Raw genomic sequence first — 17,489 nt, forward strand, 5'->3', positions numbered from 1 at the left:
CACCAGAGTGTACAGAGGATTTGAAATTGGAAGTGATCACTATTTAGTCTTGAGCAGGATAAAATTAAATTTCATATTGAAAAGAATAACATGTAAGAAAGTTTTAAAGCGAATAAAAGTTCTGCAGCTCTCAGATGTGAACTGTAGACTAAAATACACAAAGATTATTGAAGAAAAAATGAAAGAGTTTGAGAACAAGAACCAAACCTTGGAGATTCAGCCAGAGAGGCATGTGGTGAGGTTGTTTGCAAGGATAGAAAAACCAGAACTCCATTGTGGACACAGGAAGTTAAAGAGGCACTGAAGGAAAAGAAGAAAGCATATCAAAAGTTCCTTGCAAATAAGTCAGCTTGTGCTCTTAGAGAATACAGAGACAAATGTAAGAAAGCGAAACACTGTGTAAAACTAGCTAAACAAAAGTCATGGGAGGACTTTAGCAAGAACATAGAAAATAAATATCAAGAAGGTGGCAAAATATTCTGGAGTTTGTTGAGAAGCTTAGAAATTGAGGAAAGAGTGCTGTACAAGGAGTTAGAGATGATAAAGGTGACATGAAAATGGGAGAAAAAGATATCCTTGAAGTATGGAGTAATTACTTCAAAAAATTTCTAAATGAAACAAGCAGTGATAGCACAGTGATAAAAAAAAAAAAAAAAAAAACATTCAACAGACTTACAGTCAGGAATACATATCCATACTTGAAATAGAAAAAGCCATCAAAGACTTGAAATGTGGAAAGGCAGCAGGAGTAGATGATATTCAATCAGAAATGCTGAAGTATGTATAAAAGTCTTACAGTGGCTGCACTGCATAGTTCCAAAAGCCTGGACAGAGGAACGAATTCCCGATGATTGGAGTAGAGTGCGCTCTCATAGTATCCATATATAAAAAGAGAAATAAAACTGAATGTGAGAATTACACAGGTATTTCCCTACTGAGTGTTCCCGGTAAGATTTATGCAAGTATTTACTTGAGAAACGGTTGAGAAGAATTGTGGAAGAAAAGCTTGGTGAAGAACAAGCTCGATTCAGCCCAAATAGAGACTGTCAGGATCCGATCTTCACTTTATGACAAATAGTTGAGAAATCATGGGAATATTACAAAGATCTCTATTTAAGTTTTGTCGATCTGGAAAATTCCTATGACAAGGTGCCAAGAGAAAAGCTAATCAATGCGCTACAGTTATATGGTGTCAATGGGGCATTATATCAAGCAATACTTAGTCTTTATTTGAGTTGCAAGTTAGCAGTTAGAATTGAAGTACAGGAAGATGGTTTAATGTTAAATCTGGTGTGAGACAAGGATGTACATTATTCCCTCTGTTATTCGTTATATATATATATGGATCACATTATGAAGGAAAGTGGTATTAAATATGATATCAGAATTGGAGATGTTAATGTCACCTCTTTGGTTTATGCGGATGATGTTATACTTCTAAATAAATCTGCTACAAGTTTGCAAGATTCCCTGACTAAATTGAATAACTGTGGTAATAGATGTGGTATGAAGGTCAGCAATAAAAAGACAAAGACAATGAAAATAGATAGAATCATTAAATGTCAACTGTGTTTTGAATGGGGAACCTGTGGAACAAGTAAAACATTTCAGCTACTTACGCACGATTTTTAATGAAGATGGTAAATTAAATATGGAAATAGACAAACACAATCAACAAATCTGGTATGGTAGGAAGTAAATTGAATAAATTCATATGGAATAAGAGAGAAATTAGTCGGAACACTAAATTAGCTATATACAAGACAGTGTTGAAACCAGTTTTAACTTATGGATCCGAGAGCTGGGTCATAAGTAAAATACTTGACCAAAAACTAGAGACTGCAGATATGAGAGTCCTGAGAAAGATTAGAGACGTGAACAGATGGCATCAATGGCAATATCATATTAAAAACAAGGATATTAGGAAAAAACTTGACATTTTCAGCATCCAGGAATGCGTTAGCAGAGCTAATCTCAGGTGGTTTGGTCACTTAAACAGAATGGGCGAGGAAAGATTAGCAAAACAAATGTTCTCTGCCAGGTTAGCAGTAAAACGACCCAGGGAAGATTAAGATATAGGTTGATTGATACGGTACAAAGCGCCTTAGACGATAGAAATATAAGATCTGATAATGTTGAAGTCTTGACAAGTAACAGACTGATTTGGAGGAAAATTATAGATAGAATGTTAGTAATGATGTAAATTTTTCATGTAGTACTATCATATCCTGTACACCTCTTGAGGGTACATGTCAGGAATTTGATGATGATTTATTTATTTTTCTAGATACTTTTGTCCAGATTATTTTGCTGTCTTCATGATATTTATGTGTGATCTTCTTACTGAAGTCTTCCCATGACTTTTTATTTTGCTTGTTTTGCACATAACTTAGCTTTTTTCACATCTTTCTCAGCATCATTTTAGAACACATACAGACTTACTTGCTAGGAATTTTCAATATGCCAGCTTCTTGAGTCCATCCTAAAGTTTGTATTTTTTTTTATCTTTGCAAACCAATCCTCTATATATGTCCCTAGCTGGACATTCAGTGTTATTTTTTTTATCTTTGCAAATCAATCCTCTATATGTGTCCCTAGCTGGTCAGTTAGTGTTGTTTTCTTCAGTTTGCCATTGAGACTCCAAAGTTTTGGGCTTGTTTTTCAAACGCTTTCATTTTTTTTTCTCGAATATTATTTCTGTCTTCTACAGTTCCCCTCTGAAAGCTACTGGATTTTGATTCTTTCTTAAAACTTGTATTTTTCTTATTTTATATTTTTACTTTTTAATATGATATTCATCTTTATCCTACTCAAAACAAAATGATAAACATTCCTATTTGAAATCCTCTGTGTATACTCTTGTGTCCTGAACTAGTGTGAATATCACCATCTACCATAACATAGAGGTTAAAAGCCAGATAACTGGGAGACCTCCATAGCCTTTAAGGAATTTGGAGAACTGATTTGGCTTCTGACCTAATGTTTAATCCTCACCTTTATGTGTTCCCTGTTAATAGGTATCCACTTTTACTGAATGAATGAGAATGGGATTACAATTTGGAACTTCTCTGTCAAAATTGTACTCTTCTAACTTAAACCACAAATAAGCACAAGAATATAACATGATGAGATATGCTAGCTGGGGTGTCACTCAGTAAAACAAGGTTCCTGTTGTTTTCATTGGAGAACCAGGACAAGCAGTGAAAAATCAGCTACTGGAACAAACACATCAGAAGAAGTGAAAATAGGAACCATCAGCATTAGAAGATTCAATGAAAAAGGAGTTGAACTTGCAGAAAAACTAGAAAATTAGCATATACACATAATTGGTGTTACTGAGACGAGAAAGATTAAACCAGGCAAGATCCTGCTAAATAATACATTTCAGGTGTTATGTTCAGGCGATAGTGATCAGGGAAAGGAAGGAGTAGCAATATAATTAAACACCTAACATGAAGATAAACTTCTTGATTGGCAGGCACTTTTAAGTAGTCCATGAAAATATACATGCCCAAATTTTAAAATTGGGAATTAGACAGTGAAATGTATTTGTGACTTATGAACCCACAGAAGGTTCATAAGTTCATATTCCTGAGGAAGAATTGGAGAAATTTTTTGAGTCATCGAAGTCATCATAAGAATTAAACATAAATACTTATCCTGTCCCCGATACTGATATGCTGTAGGTTTACAACTGTTCATGAGTGGAAGTCGCATTGAAAAAAAAATTTAATTGCAGTAAAAATAATTTATTACTGCTTAATTTTACAATTAGCACTATATCTTCAGAATTACAACTGTTTATTGCACTGTTCATTAAAAAAAAAAAAGTGTCAATATTACATGTGAGTTTTATGAAACTTTCAATATAACCCTTATGAGTTTGATCAGCGACATCCTAGTCTTGAAGGAGAATTCAGTGTGGTGTCGCATTGTCATAAAAAATACTGTAATATATCACGTGAGTTTTCTACATAACTTCATAAAAATTCTACATAAAATTATGCATTTGATGATTTGAAGAATTCTCTCTCAAGAACAGAATGGGTACTGCCTGTCCTATTCTTAAGATCTTAAGAGAGAAAATTCCACAAAAATCGTGAAAATGTATACCATCTGTGGCAGTTGATGGTGGAGAGGGACACTTATGCTTTAAGTCTGAACTTTTCAATGATCCCCAAAGTTTTTTTTTAAGTTGCATGACTGCAAAAAGTGAATTACAAACATATTTGAGAAATGTATATAATTTTATTATTTCACAACTGCAACCATATCATACACTGGTGTCCAAAAGCTAAAGACGAACTACATTTTTACCTGTACATGAAAAAATTTTCATGACTATTTACAGCCGAATGTCGACATAAATTTATTGCCATCATATTAATCAATTATATTACACAAAAAAGTGTTATAAATTTTGTACAAATTGTAATACATTTTTGGCGAAAGTTACAAATTTCCTAAGGATGTAGGTTGGTAAGGAATTAATGTACAAGGGTAGCCTTGCTCTGAAGTTTGTTTTCTGAAGGGGAAGTTTGAGCAGCAGTGTGTCTCCCTATTGCATCCCTAATGTTCTATGGGATTGAGGACTTGGGGGAGCATGCTGGCCACTCGATATAATTAATATCCTTAGTCTCCAGAAATATCTCCACTGCTCATGTACGATGTATTGCACTGCCATCCATAAAAGTGAATTCTTCGCCTACAGCACCATGGAACAATCAGTTATGATGTCAAAGAACTTAGGTTGCAATATCGTTAACCAGTCAGTCCCTTTTTCCAGCACTTGTAGCTTGGAGCATCCATTAAGCATAATGCCTCCCTGCACCATGCCCCCAGTATTGCCATATCCATTCCTTTCAAGAATATTATCACGATTGTAAGCAGTACCACTTTCACCCCATATCGTGTTGTCTAGAATCGGAAGAAAAGCTGAAATGACCCTCATCTATAAAGAGTACATTAGCCCATTGGTGTCTTGTCCAATTTTATGGATACAACACCACTGAAAACATGCTCTACAATGAAAATGATGGATATTATACAAATTGCCACAAGCTATTTCTATAACATTATTTCTGAATTTATGGTTGCAATCTTCAGAAATAATGTTCATCCTTAATTTTTGGACACCAGTATACCTTTTGGTTTAAAATATCTGGTTCACATTTCACACATAAGATAGATGAAATATTTAAATAAGTGCTTTTTTAGCTGAAGGTTTGTTAGTCAGTCTCATATGGAGGTAGTAGAATTGAATTTTGTCTTCCTGGATACTTGGATTTATCATCCCCCCCCCCCAACTTGTTTTACACATCAGACAACTGGCTTAATCCCATAGCATTGATCTCTAATCCTGAAACAATAACTTGCAAATTGGGGAGGGAGGAGTTCTGAAGTGAATCTGACAAAAAAAAAAAAAAAAAAATTCTGAGAGATGAGTGGAAAATTCCTTTAAAATCATAACTGCCTGACATTCTGTCTTCATCACTGAGTTTATTAATGGCTTTGTTCTAAATCCTACATGTTTTATTATTGAATAAGTGATTTGACATCGCTTGTTCAATAACAAAACATGAAACATAATTCCTCCATATTATGAAGAATGTTTTTACAATGATTTTTGTGGTTACCATGATCGTCATACTTCTTCAGTGTTCATACCTTCCGTTGATAATCAATCCCCTTTCTTCCATCTGCCTACATACAAACTGACTAGTGTGTACACACAGTTGACAGGAATAGCACACTTGTTGTCAGCTGCCTTAGCATTATTTCTGAATAATTAAAAATGTGATAAAGGTGACTTGTTAACCTTTTTCTGCATAAACAGTACTGGTATGTCTGTCATGAAATATCAAAGTGCTTGATAATATCAAAAATAAAAAATTATCTTCCAGTAGTAAATTAATAGTGAAATAAGATAATAGCCAGACTAATTAGGGCATCTTTAGATGCAGAATATAGTTTATAATTTTTCCATTTGAATTCTGAGGTTCTCTTGACATAAGATTGGGATTTGCTTACAAGAGAGGATCACATCATAGATAATACTCACCAAGTTTATAACCAGGACAATTAATACAGAGTACAACAAAAATGCCTTGTTTCTGTACTACAGGAAGTCCATACAAATCAGGTGAGGGTTAGCTCTGATTCTTTTTGAAATTTACTTTCCCGCTGGTGATTTTATCTAGGTGGTTATTATTTATTTTTATTAGTGATCCGCACCTGTGAAGTGTTGTAAATATATAATATGCTAGTATCATGTGTGGGATAAGCAATTTTTATCCTTTATTTATTTATTTAGCATAATCCAGAAACCCTGCTCTGGAGAGCAAAAAGAACTTTTTTTAAACTGCTTCAAGCTTCCAATAATTAGGACAAGTGGCCTCACACCAGTTGATGATATTCATCTCCCAACAAAAGACTACAAACATTCATACCCATTGGTGTGATTCAAACCTGTAGATTGTTGAGCAGATATGCTAACCACTCAGCAAACCAGATTGACAAAGCAAGTTACTCTGCAAATCTGACTTTCTGTAGGGTCATCAATGATAAAAGGAATAAGCCTTGTGCATTAGGATAATTCTTTTTGTACTGTTGCGTTTTTTTTTTTTCCTCAATGAGTAAGTAATTAGGAAGAGGTATGAGCAACTTCAAACTGAATTTTATTTATGTCACTTCTGTCATTTGAGTAGAAGAAACCATAAACTAGTATTGTTTCATGTCCTTGAGATAAAACATTTATCTTTTCTTGAATGAAAGGGTGGTTAGAAATATAATTATAATTTATCAGTCATTTTAGATGAATCTGGGTAATTGCTGACTGATTAAACTTCAATTGATGATTCTGTAGAAATCACAGAAGTATTGGCAAACAGGTCAGAATACTTATTTACTGCACTTTCACTGTTCACTGGAAGAAAACCAAATTCCTGCACCAAAGCAGATTTCTTGTGGGAAACCATGATGTAAGTAAGTTGGAAAACATTACTTTATTGCAAACTTCAACAGACCTTGTGAATTCTTATCACACCATTATGGAAAATAGTATTACTTAGCATCCCTCATCAGTGGTTTTTATTTTTTATTTTTTTATTTTATTTTATTTTTTTTTTTTTAAGCCTCTGTAGTTCAGTCAGTATCTTCAGTGTGAAAGACCTGGATCCCATCTACAATGTGAATAATTTTTTTTTTCTCCGTCTGAAAGTTATGTAGTCTCACAGTCTCATACAGAGGTAGCAGTGTTTCTTCTCAGGAAACTTTTTTATGCCATAAAACAAGAAACCTCCACACACAATTTACAGACATTATGCTCCTGCTTGTAGCCTTAGCTTCTTCAGCCATTATTCCAAACAACCATGATCCTAATCCACATCTACATTGTTGATCTAGTTTACAGGCCTAATTTACAAGACATTCATTCTTTTAAATTATTTCAGAATTACTGAAGATGTATAAGACTGATCTGCAAAAATTCTTTTAGATTAAAAAAATAATGTATGGAGGACAGAGAGAGAGAGAAAGCAAAATGAACTACAAGCAGCACAAATACAAGCCAAACAGTATGTAGGATGGTGAATTTCAATGTTTTGGTTACATTGGTGATTAGTCCGTCTAGTTCACCTGCTGTTCAGTTTTTCCTCCCTGCAATGAATTAGTTCAGCTGCATGTGAAAGTTTTTTCACTTGGTTAGCAAATTAAATTGCAACAGACAAGAATTACGAGGGTGGTCTGAAAGTTCTCAGCCTTGACCATAGATGGCAACACTATCGCAAGATTTTTTCCTAAGTTGGTACATCTGCAATAAGCATCCATGTGAAATTGCAAGTCATTCTATTAAGTAGTTTGTTTTATGCAGCTGTCTGAAGCAAAAGTGTTGTGGTTATCTCTTGAAATGGATAAAACTGAGTATCGTGTGGTTATAAAATTCTTTGTAAAACAAAGTTTAATGCCTAAAGAAATTCATTCGAAGTTCATTAAAGTTTATGGGAACTCTTCTCCTTCATTTTTGACAATTAAGAAATGGGCTGCCGAGTTTAAACGTGGCGGTACCAGCCTTGACGATGATCCATGTGAAGGACGTCCAAAAAGTGTAACATCAGAAAACATTGATCAAGTGCATGATATGGTATTGGATGAATGGCGAGTCAAATTGCCGAGATTGTAGGCATTTCAAAAGAACGTGCTGAATATATTTTACATGAAGAATTGCAAATGAAAAAGCTTTGCACAAGATGGGTGCTGCACTTGCTCACAGCATATCAAAAATGCACTCGCATGAAAATCTCTGAACAGTGCTTGGAGTGTTTTAACAAGAGTAGAACTGATTTTGTGCATCGATTTATTACTATGGATGAGACTTGGATTCACCATTGCACACCAGAATCCAAACAGCAGTCGAAACAGTGGACAGAAGCTGGTTGTTCAGCGCCAAAGAAGGCAAATCGGTTCTTTCAGCAGGTAAGGTCATGGCATCTGTGTTTTGGGATGCTAAAGGCATTTTGTTTATTAATTATCTTGAAAATGGTAAAACAATAACCGGGGAATATTATTCCAATCTTTTAACCAGACTAGACGAGAAAATTCATGAGAAAAGACTGGTTTGCAGAAGGAAAAAATTATCTTTCATCAGGACAATGCATGCACCTGTCCACAAAGGTGTTTTGGCAATGGGAAAATTAAGGGATCTGCACTATGAATTGTTGGAACATCCACTCTATTCCTCAGATTTGGCTCCCTCTGACTTCTATCTCTTCTCTAAACTAAAAAACTCTTCCTCTCTGGTCAGCATTTTTCTTCGAATCAAGAGGTGGTTGCAGCTGTTGAGGGGTATTTTGTGGATCTTACTGAGAACCACTACAGGGACGGGATAATGGTGCCGGAGCATCGCTGAAATAAATTAGTGTTAAGGGAGATTATACATTTGAAAAATAAAAATAATTTTGAAATTATAAATTCGTTTTTTCATTGTTAGGCCAAGAACTTTTCAGACCACCCTCATATATTCTTTATTTTAATCCTATACCTAAGCATAAGCAAAGGTTGTGCATGAAGTATCTTCACAACTAGGCTACTTGTATGTGGAGGCTGTTGACTCCATATCATTTGCCTTAGTATCTCATAATGCAAAGCAAACTTCATCTCAGATGTGTTTATTGGTCTACATTATGAGATGGGTTAATACTCAGGTTGATTTGCTACTTGTTTATGGAAAACAAGTGCTATGTTGCTACTTGTATATGGAAAATGTGATTTCTACATTGATTTGACTTCAGTATCTTCTTGGGTCTAGCTCCCATTAAAGAGACCTCAGTAAAGGTCAAAAACTGGTCTGAGTGGGGAGTGACCACCCTTCCTGTAATACATAGCAATATACACATCTGAAAGGAAGAGTGCTTTGCATTATATGATACAGAGACAATTGATGTGAAGTCAACAGCCTCTATATTCATCATACTTTATGTGCAGTCTTTGTTTGCTTATGCTTGAGTTTAGGATTAAAACAAGAATATAATTTCTCATCTATTATGATTTAGTCATGGCATGATATGGTATAAGAGTGATTTTTCTTCTGAATGCTCTGGTTTTTTCCTCAGGGGTATGAAGCTGATTTTAACCACATTTGGTAGTACTGCATGTACTGTAAATCAGGTACATAACAGAAATTTGGGTTCTTTTATATGATCCACACACAAAAGGCCACAAGACCTATAGCACATTAGTGCCACGTGTAAGCAAGAGGAATAGAAGAAAGGAGAAATCTGTTCACATTTTGCTTGAACAGCTGAGAGTTGCAGTCTTTGTTGTCAGAATGGGGGAGACTATTCCAAAGGACAGAAGTAGATGGGATAAAAGAGGAGGCAGTGAAGTTGGTTTGGTGAGTTTGTGTAAAATGGACTGTATGAGGGTGTTAGTTAGCAGTAGCTCTTGTTTTAATGATTTTGGAAGAGAGTGGAGGAATAATAGTGGCCAATTCAGCAGAGCATTGTTCATGAAATTATCTGTAGAAGTGGCACAAGGTAGAAGAGAAACTGAACATCTGTGAGAGAGGAATCATTAATTAGGAAAGAATCCAGCAGTCTTATAGAGGATTTTGGTGCTCCACTCCAAACATGGGAGCAATATTCTATTGGCAGACAGATTTGGGTTGTGTATAGAGTTAGTAGGTGTGAAGTAGTGTGTTGTGCAAAAAAGTTTGGCGGCTGCAGAAGCTGTAGTTGAAATGTGGTTGTGCCAGGGGAGATCAGAGGTGCAGGTCAGTCCATGAAGAGAAATCTAATCATGTTTGGATATCTCCGTATTATTGATGGTAAGGGGAGGGATGTGAGCTCTTGCTTGCAAGAGATCAGACAGGACTGAGTTTTTATGGCATTGAAGTTTACAAGGTTGTCCTTGCCTCACTTTGATATAGCTCGACGATTCTAATACTTGAGTGCTATGAGGTTGTTGAATTAAAAGGAGGAATGACGTGCACTGTCATTGGCAAGCTATGGATAGGATTGGAAGTCTGTGAGAAAAGCTCATTTATATGCAAGAGGAAGAGAGTGGGTGAAAGAACAGAACCCTGGGGTAGTCCTGCATTGGTGGGGAAATCCGAGGACAGTAAACTGTCCACCATGACATGTAATGAACAACCAATAAGAAAGTTTTTGATCCAGTTGCAGAGTGAAGAAGGCAAACATTAGGATAGCAGTTTCAAATGTTGAGGACAACCACGAGTTTCTCCAGATTTCTTCGTGACCTTAATCCACAGGTGGGTGGTGAAAGCAAGATCAGTTGTAAATCTCTAGTGGTGAAATCCTACTGCTGGTCATTGATTAAGGTGGTATGCCTCTAGGTGGTTCAAGAGTTGGTTGGTTGGTGGTGACCTTCTCCATAATTTTAGAGAGAACAGAAGTGAGAGCATTTGGACGATAGTTTGTTAATTAACTTTTATCATCTTTCTTTGCGATGGGCTGGATGTAGATCCATTTCCATATTGTGGGGTAGATGCCAGTTGAATAGGATAGATCGATGAGGCAATACTGGATAGATGTGGTGTTAGTTCTGGGACATAATTTATTAACGTAATAAGTGAGATACCATCAGGACCAGATGCCTTATTTGTTTTCAGGTTATTAAGGATTCTTCGGATTTTTTTTTTTTTTTTTTTGAAGACTACTGAGAGACATGAAGGGGAGCCATTCTTGGTGGAGTGGAGGGAACTTTGCCGAGGTTTAATGAAAGAATCAAATATCTAGGAATAATAATTAACTAACTGAATTAATGTCAGTATTTTGGCTTGTCACTAAGGTATCTTCATAGTACGCATTTGCATACTTACTCCAAAAAAGGAAGGCAACATTGGCTGTTGAACAGTCAGTGCAAAATAGTGTAATCCTGTGGTCCGGACCATAGGCACAATAAGGAAATCTTGATTTGAGCTAATGGTCTCATAATAAATCTTTCAAATGTTATGTAGTGGGAGACAGCCATATTTTATATAGGTTTGGGGAATTGTTGAGCTATGGTAAATTCTAAATCATTCTCTCAAATATAAGTCCACATCTGTATATATAAACCCTGCAAATATTGTCATTTTTTTTTTCAGTTTGACCAAAATATGCTGATTTGCAGGGCAGGAAATTAAATGTCAGTGTGATCTTTAGGCGAGCAGATAAGAATAGCTAATTTTGGTAAGGCTTGAAAAGTGTTTTAATGTTGTTATATCTTTTAACAACTCTTTTGATATATGTGTCTATTTGGCAATGGTTTAATAATGCCTTCCTATTGAAAGGAATGGTGATGCAACGGAGTTATCCAGTGTGGGTAAGTGTTCCCGTAAACAGAGAACAATTAGGATCCATTGGGTAGACAAGTGACTTAGAGTGTAAAGGATTGTGGTTGTTTTTGAATTATAGCCAAAACAAGTAAGGATATGTGTGTTTTGGCTGTAAACTACCTATTGTTAAATTTGTGATCCTTGTATAAACTTCATAAGAGAATTTACTTGATCACAATTTAACAAGTAGAAACCTTAATGAGAAAACATGCTTGCATCCAAGTGAAAAATATAGCTGAAATTAATAACTAAAACACTTTTTTTTGAATGTTAGTCAAGTGACTTTTAATTTATCGTCCTACGTGTTTCACCGATTCTGCTATCGGCATCTTCAGGGAATACAATTGGTAAGCATATATGAAGATAACAGACTAGGTTTTTAACTGACAGTTCTAATTCATACAAAATTAGTATTGTGCGAGACAATGCGCGTGTCTCGGGAACAAGATTTATTTGTTTCGAGACATGATGTAATTGGCGTGAAAGTTCATTTCTTTGACGTTTAGTAATCTGATTAAAACTTTCCAAATTTCCGGTAAGATTAGGCCTTGATTCTTATTTAGGTTTCCTGTTGAACGGGCGACCGTAGCAGCTTCCTTGAAGGTTTTGGAATGGTAGTTCTCTTCTATATAGGGCATATGACTCTTATCCCACTCAGTGATATGGTTGGTAGATGCAAAATGGCAAGAAAGGCCTGAAATGTCTTGTCTGTTGTTTCTGACATACCCTTCTGTCTCGTTTCGAAGCTTCTAGAGGTCTGACCAACGTAACTAACACCACAGGAGCAAGGTATATTATATACCCCAGAGTACTTGTGGAAAGGATGATGGTCTTTCGGTGATCTTAAAAATTTCCGAATAGTATTGACCGGCTTGAATGCTACTCTAATATTATGTGGTTTTAGAAGGATAGCCAATTTTTGGAAACGCTGCTGACAAATGGAATAGTTATAGTACAGATGTTGGGTGTCATCACGTTGTCTTTGTGGTATATCTGAAAAGAGAATCTTGTTGCAGAGTCTTTTTGGATAACCATTTAAGAATAGCTCTCTGGATATTGTAGTTAATTCTTTTTGTAAGTCATCTTGGTCTGTTGTGCAATGTATAGCTCTTTTCTTGAGCAATACATGTTTCCCCGATAGCAGAATCAGCGAAACATGTAGGACGATAAATTAAAAGTCACTTGACTAACATTCAAAAAAAGTGTTGTAGTTATTATACATAGTAGTCAAGAAAGAAAATCACATAGCTGAACTTGTTTGTTGAAAAAAAAAAAAAGAAGGGAATTTTATTACAGTTGTGATATGATAAAATAAGGTTAAGTAAAGCAAAGAAGATTAGTCAGTGTGTTTCGTCATCCAGTGATCGTAACAAGAGAAAGAAAATTCTATAAAGAAGTCAGTGCCCATGTGGTGAATTTCACAGCCATAGGATAGATGATCCTATGTATATCCTTGATTGAAGAATGTAAGGTAAAGATTGTGAAAGCCCATCTTAGTGCCAAAAGAACTTAGGAATGATAAGTTATAGAAGAGTTTGTCCTAGGAAGGTAAAATATCGGAAAAAGGTAGAGACCAGTGTAGAAGACCCAAGTGAAAAGGTACTGTAAAATCTCGTGTCAATTCAAATCATATGTAACTGTAGTCATTGTTCAATTGCTGAACAGTTGAAAGGATTAATGAGAATTATACTAGGACTTGAGTACATGTCAAACTAGAATAAAAATGAGCTTGTTATTATTAATTAATACGTATTTCATGTGCCTAGAGATTTATGCATGTACATTGTATTTTAATTAAGAGAATTTTAAAGGTCAAAAGCGTGTATTAGCTCAGCAAAAGGATAATTTTAATCCATATTGTCTTAGTGAGAAAATTAGAGTAACTGATTATATATCTCCCAGAAAATACAGAATTATAGCGTGATCAAACCAGTAAGGGGTAGACAAAGGATCAACTAGTTTTAGGATTATACTTGTTTGTATGTATAAAATCTGTTATGGCGATATGATCAAAATTCTCATGTAGGATCTTAACCTAATACTTGTGTTTAGCTAGTGAAAATTTGTATTATATATTCTTAATGTTGAATTGAGTTTTATTTGATAAAGGATGAATTGTACCATGTTTAAGAGTTCAATAAATTTTTGTTCATTGAAAATACAGTTGTCTGAATTTTGCCGCTCAATGCACCACTTGTAACAACGTACGAACCTAATCAAGCGGGGGGGGGGGATTTGTAAAGTTACGAGATAAAGGTCACGACTGCATATTAGTTTCACACTGAGACATATTTTGGTAATTGCTCCTTGTTTTTGAATTTTATATCTTAAACTAATATGCAGTCATGACCTTTATCTCGTAACTTTACAAATCCCCCCCCCCCCCAGCATGATTAGGTTCGTACGTTGTTACAAGTGGTGCATTGAGCAGCAATCTCAATTGGCGTGTAATAAACTGTAATAAAATTCCCTTTTTCTTTTTTTTTTCCAAACAAACAATTTCAGCTATATTTTTCACTTGGATGCAAGCATGTTTTCTCATTAAGGTTTCTACTTGTTAAATTGTGATCAAGTAAATTCTCTTATGAAGTTTACAAGGATCACAAATTTAACAAAGGTTCCCTCCCTCCTTAAAAAATTTTCATAAAATTTTTCTTACATCCAGGGTTCCAGTTTTGTCAAAGATCTCCTACTCCTTATCCACTCTTCATGCTGTGGATTCCCCGGATTATAGAAGTAAAGTGTGCCCTTGTTTTTGACAACATTGTCATTTAGCTTTCTACTGGTGTGATTCATTCCTTTGGATTCCTTTCTGTTTACTGACAAACTTTCTATTCCTTCTCTCCTCATTCCTTCAGGAACTTCTTGCTTATTGAAGAAACACCTGGTGAATTGTAGGCACTGAATTCTGCTATGTGCTTTATCCTGACTGTTTTTTCCCTTTTTAAGTTTCCTTCTCCTATTTGCCTTCTTTTGCACCTCGGTTAGCTGTCCGAGATGCATCCCAGGTTAAGTTCCTTTCGTCAGAGCTCCGTTCATCAGAGGTATGTACACTCAGGGGATAAACTCCCTTCCTGTGGTCTACCCTACCATTTTGTCGGGGCTTAAAGTTATACCTGGTTTGTTCTGGTTCTCATACTTTCTTTCCGCCACCCTGGTCGACATTCGTTCATTTGGTATACCTGCTCCAATGCACACTCAAACCGAGTGTACCTGGAGAACTGTCTATCTGAGACTGGATTCTCCTGCTCTCCTTGACATCTGACATTATTCTTCTTACTTGCTGGGGCATTTATATTAGGGTTTCCTCCTTGACGAGGATTGTTGTCCCCCCCTCTGTAGCTCTTCTCCCTTCACACACATTCTCCATCGAATCTCCTTGGCATACCAACCTATTAGATCTTGTCTTGTATAATTTCAACCTATTAGAGTGGACCACCCAGAATTTTTCTTGTTTAGATCTCCCCCTTATTTTATATGTCACCGGGGATAACTTTTCTTGAATCTCATATGGTCCGATCATCTTCCTCCCTTTCTTATTAACGGAGTTTTGTTCTAGCAAGACTAGATCGCCAGGATTCAGATCCTTGTATTTTCTCATTTTATTGGCATAATTCCTTGCCTGTTGTGAGCAAGCTTCACTGGATTTGGTTACCATCTCATATGCAATTTTGTTATCGGTTGTCAGACTATTGAGATAGTCGTCAATATCTGGAAATCCTGAATTTACATAGGAGTTCCTGAAATCACTAGGGAAGGTTGGCTCAAATCCATAGAGGATAATGGCAGGGGCTTCTCTGATGGTGGTATGTAGAGCGGTTCTGCACGCAAATAATGTGTGAGGAAAGAAAGTATCCCATTTCGAGATCTGGTTATCAGATAATTTTGACAAAGTAAGTTTTAAAGTTCTGTTTAATCTCTCACACATTCCATTTCCTTGAGGATGATAAGGTTTGGTGAACAGTTTTTTATTTTCAACAACATACACAGTTGCAACATGACTTCAGCTGTGAAGTTGGAACCTTGGTCGGAGAGAAATGTCTGTGGTGTCCCATATCTAGAAACAACTAACTTAAAAAATTTGCACGCCACTGTTCACGCAGATTGGTCCTTAATTGCTGCAGCCTCTGGATATCGTGAAAAACATGTCTATGACCGCTAGTATGTATCTATTTCCTTTCTTGGTGATAGGCAATGGGCCCACAATATCCATGGCTACAGCCTGAAAAGGACGTGTGGGACTTGGGAAGGACTGGAGGGCGGCCTTGCCCACAATGCTGGACTTTTCTTGACATAGATGACAAGAGGTTACATATGACTCAATGTCTCCCTTCATTCCTTTCCATATATAACGATCACTGGTGCCAGCAGCACCCAGGGTTCCCAGGTGGTCAACCTACCAAGTACTAACTGGGCTCAGGTTTGTTTAACTTCAGTGATCAGACGAGAACTGGTGCTTCCAAACCGATATGGCCGCTGCTGGTTTGCAGGGCAGGAAATTAAATGTCAGTGTGATCTTTTGGTGAGCAGATAAGAATAGCTAATTTTGGTAAGGCTTGAAAAGTGTTTTAATGTTGTTATATCTTTTAACAACTCTTTTGATATATGTGTCTATTTGGCAATGGTTTAATAATGCCTTCCTATTGAAAGGAATGGTGATGCAACGGAGTTATCCAGTGTGGGTAAGTGTTCCTGTAAACAGAGAACAATTAGGATCCATTGGGTAGACAAGTGACTTAGAATTTAAAGGATTTGAAAGTTTATATTTCATTTGGTCAGACTATAATAAATTTAGTTTAATCCTTTATCCAAATGTGTGCAAACAAAGTTTGCGCCTGAAAGTATCTTCAGGACTGGGTAAAGTGGTACAACACCGGGCAACTCCTTGCAAAGGTGGAGCAAGCTACCAACACTCCTATCTCAGTATCTCCCATAATGCAAAACATATCTCCTTGCAGCCCTTCCCTTAATGCATAACATTATACATATTATGCATTAAGGGAAGGGCCACTACCCAGACTAGTTTCGACCTTTATTGAGGTCTCTTCGGTGGGAGCCAAGCCCAAGTGGAGATACCAGGTAGAAGCATTAGCAAGGTCATCTCCTCCTATAGGAGCTGCCAAACGGTGTGCCACCTTTTTATTTTTATTAAATTATTCTGGATTTATAGAAAGATGTTGAAAGTTTATTTTTTACTTGGTCAGACTATAATAAGTTTAGTTTAATCCTTTATCCAAGTGTGTGCAAACAAAGTTTGTGCCTGAAATCTTTTTTGATGCTACTTGCATCAAAAGTGGTGCAAGTAGCTTTTCCATATCACCGATAGGACCGTGTCGTTTCTTCATCACTATCGTTGAACTTGCAACCTCGTTTCAAGATCAATTGCTCGCCTCTTTTTCTCTGATTCTTCACTAGGTTTTTTAATTGGGCGTGTAGGGGCCATGTTGCACAAAATGTATTGAAATATTTAATGATAAACACATAAGTAACATATTTTTCAAAAATAAAATCAACAGAGGAACTGTTGAAGCCAAGTGCCAACTGCTGAGGGAGGTTGCCGCTGAATGCATTGTTGCTAAATAAAAACCTTTTTTACTTTACGCTTGCTTGCGCCTTGTATAATCGAAAATGCTCTTTATTCCATTATGGGATCATG

General features: G+C 36.1%; 1 protein-coding gene and 1 pseudogene across 2 annotated transcripts in view; one reads left to right on the forward strand and one right to left on the reverse strand.

Moving 5' to 3' along the window:
• The window catches only part of LOC150103094 (RNA-binding protein 39-like), a 356,476-nt gene that overhangs the window by 131,599 nt on the left and 207,388 nt on the right, over positions 1-17,489 (forward strand). The gene's annotated exons all lie outside the window — the stretch shown is intronic.
• Positions 16,196-16,314, reverse strand: LOC150103095 (5S ribosomal RNA; annotated as a pseudogene).

Source organism: Typopeltis vanoorti, chromosome 9 (genome assembly GCF_054136105.1).
Source record: "Typopeltis vanoorti isolate ZY-2024b chromosome 9, IOZ_Tvanoo_1.0, whole genome shotgun sequence".
Lineage (NCBI taxonomy): Eukaryota > Metazoa > Arthropoda > Arachnida > Uropygi > Thelyphonidae > Typopeltis > Typopeltis vanoorti.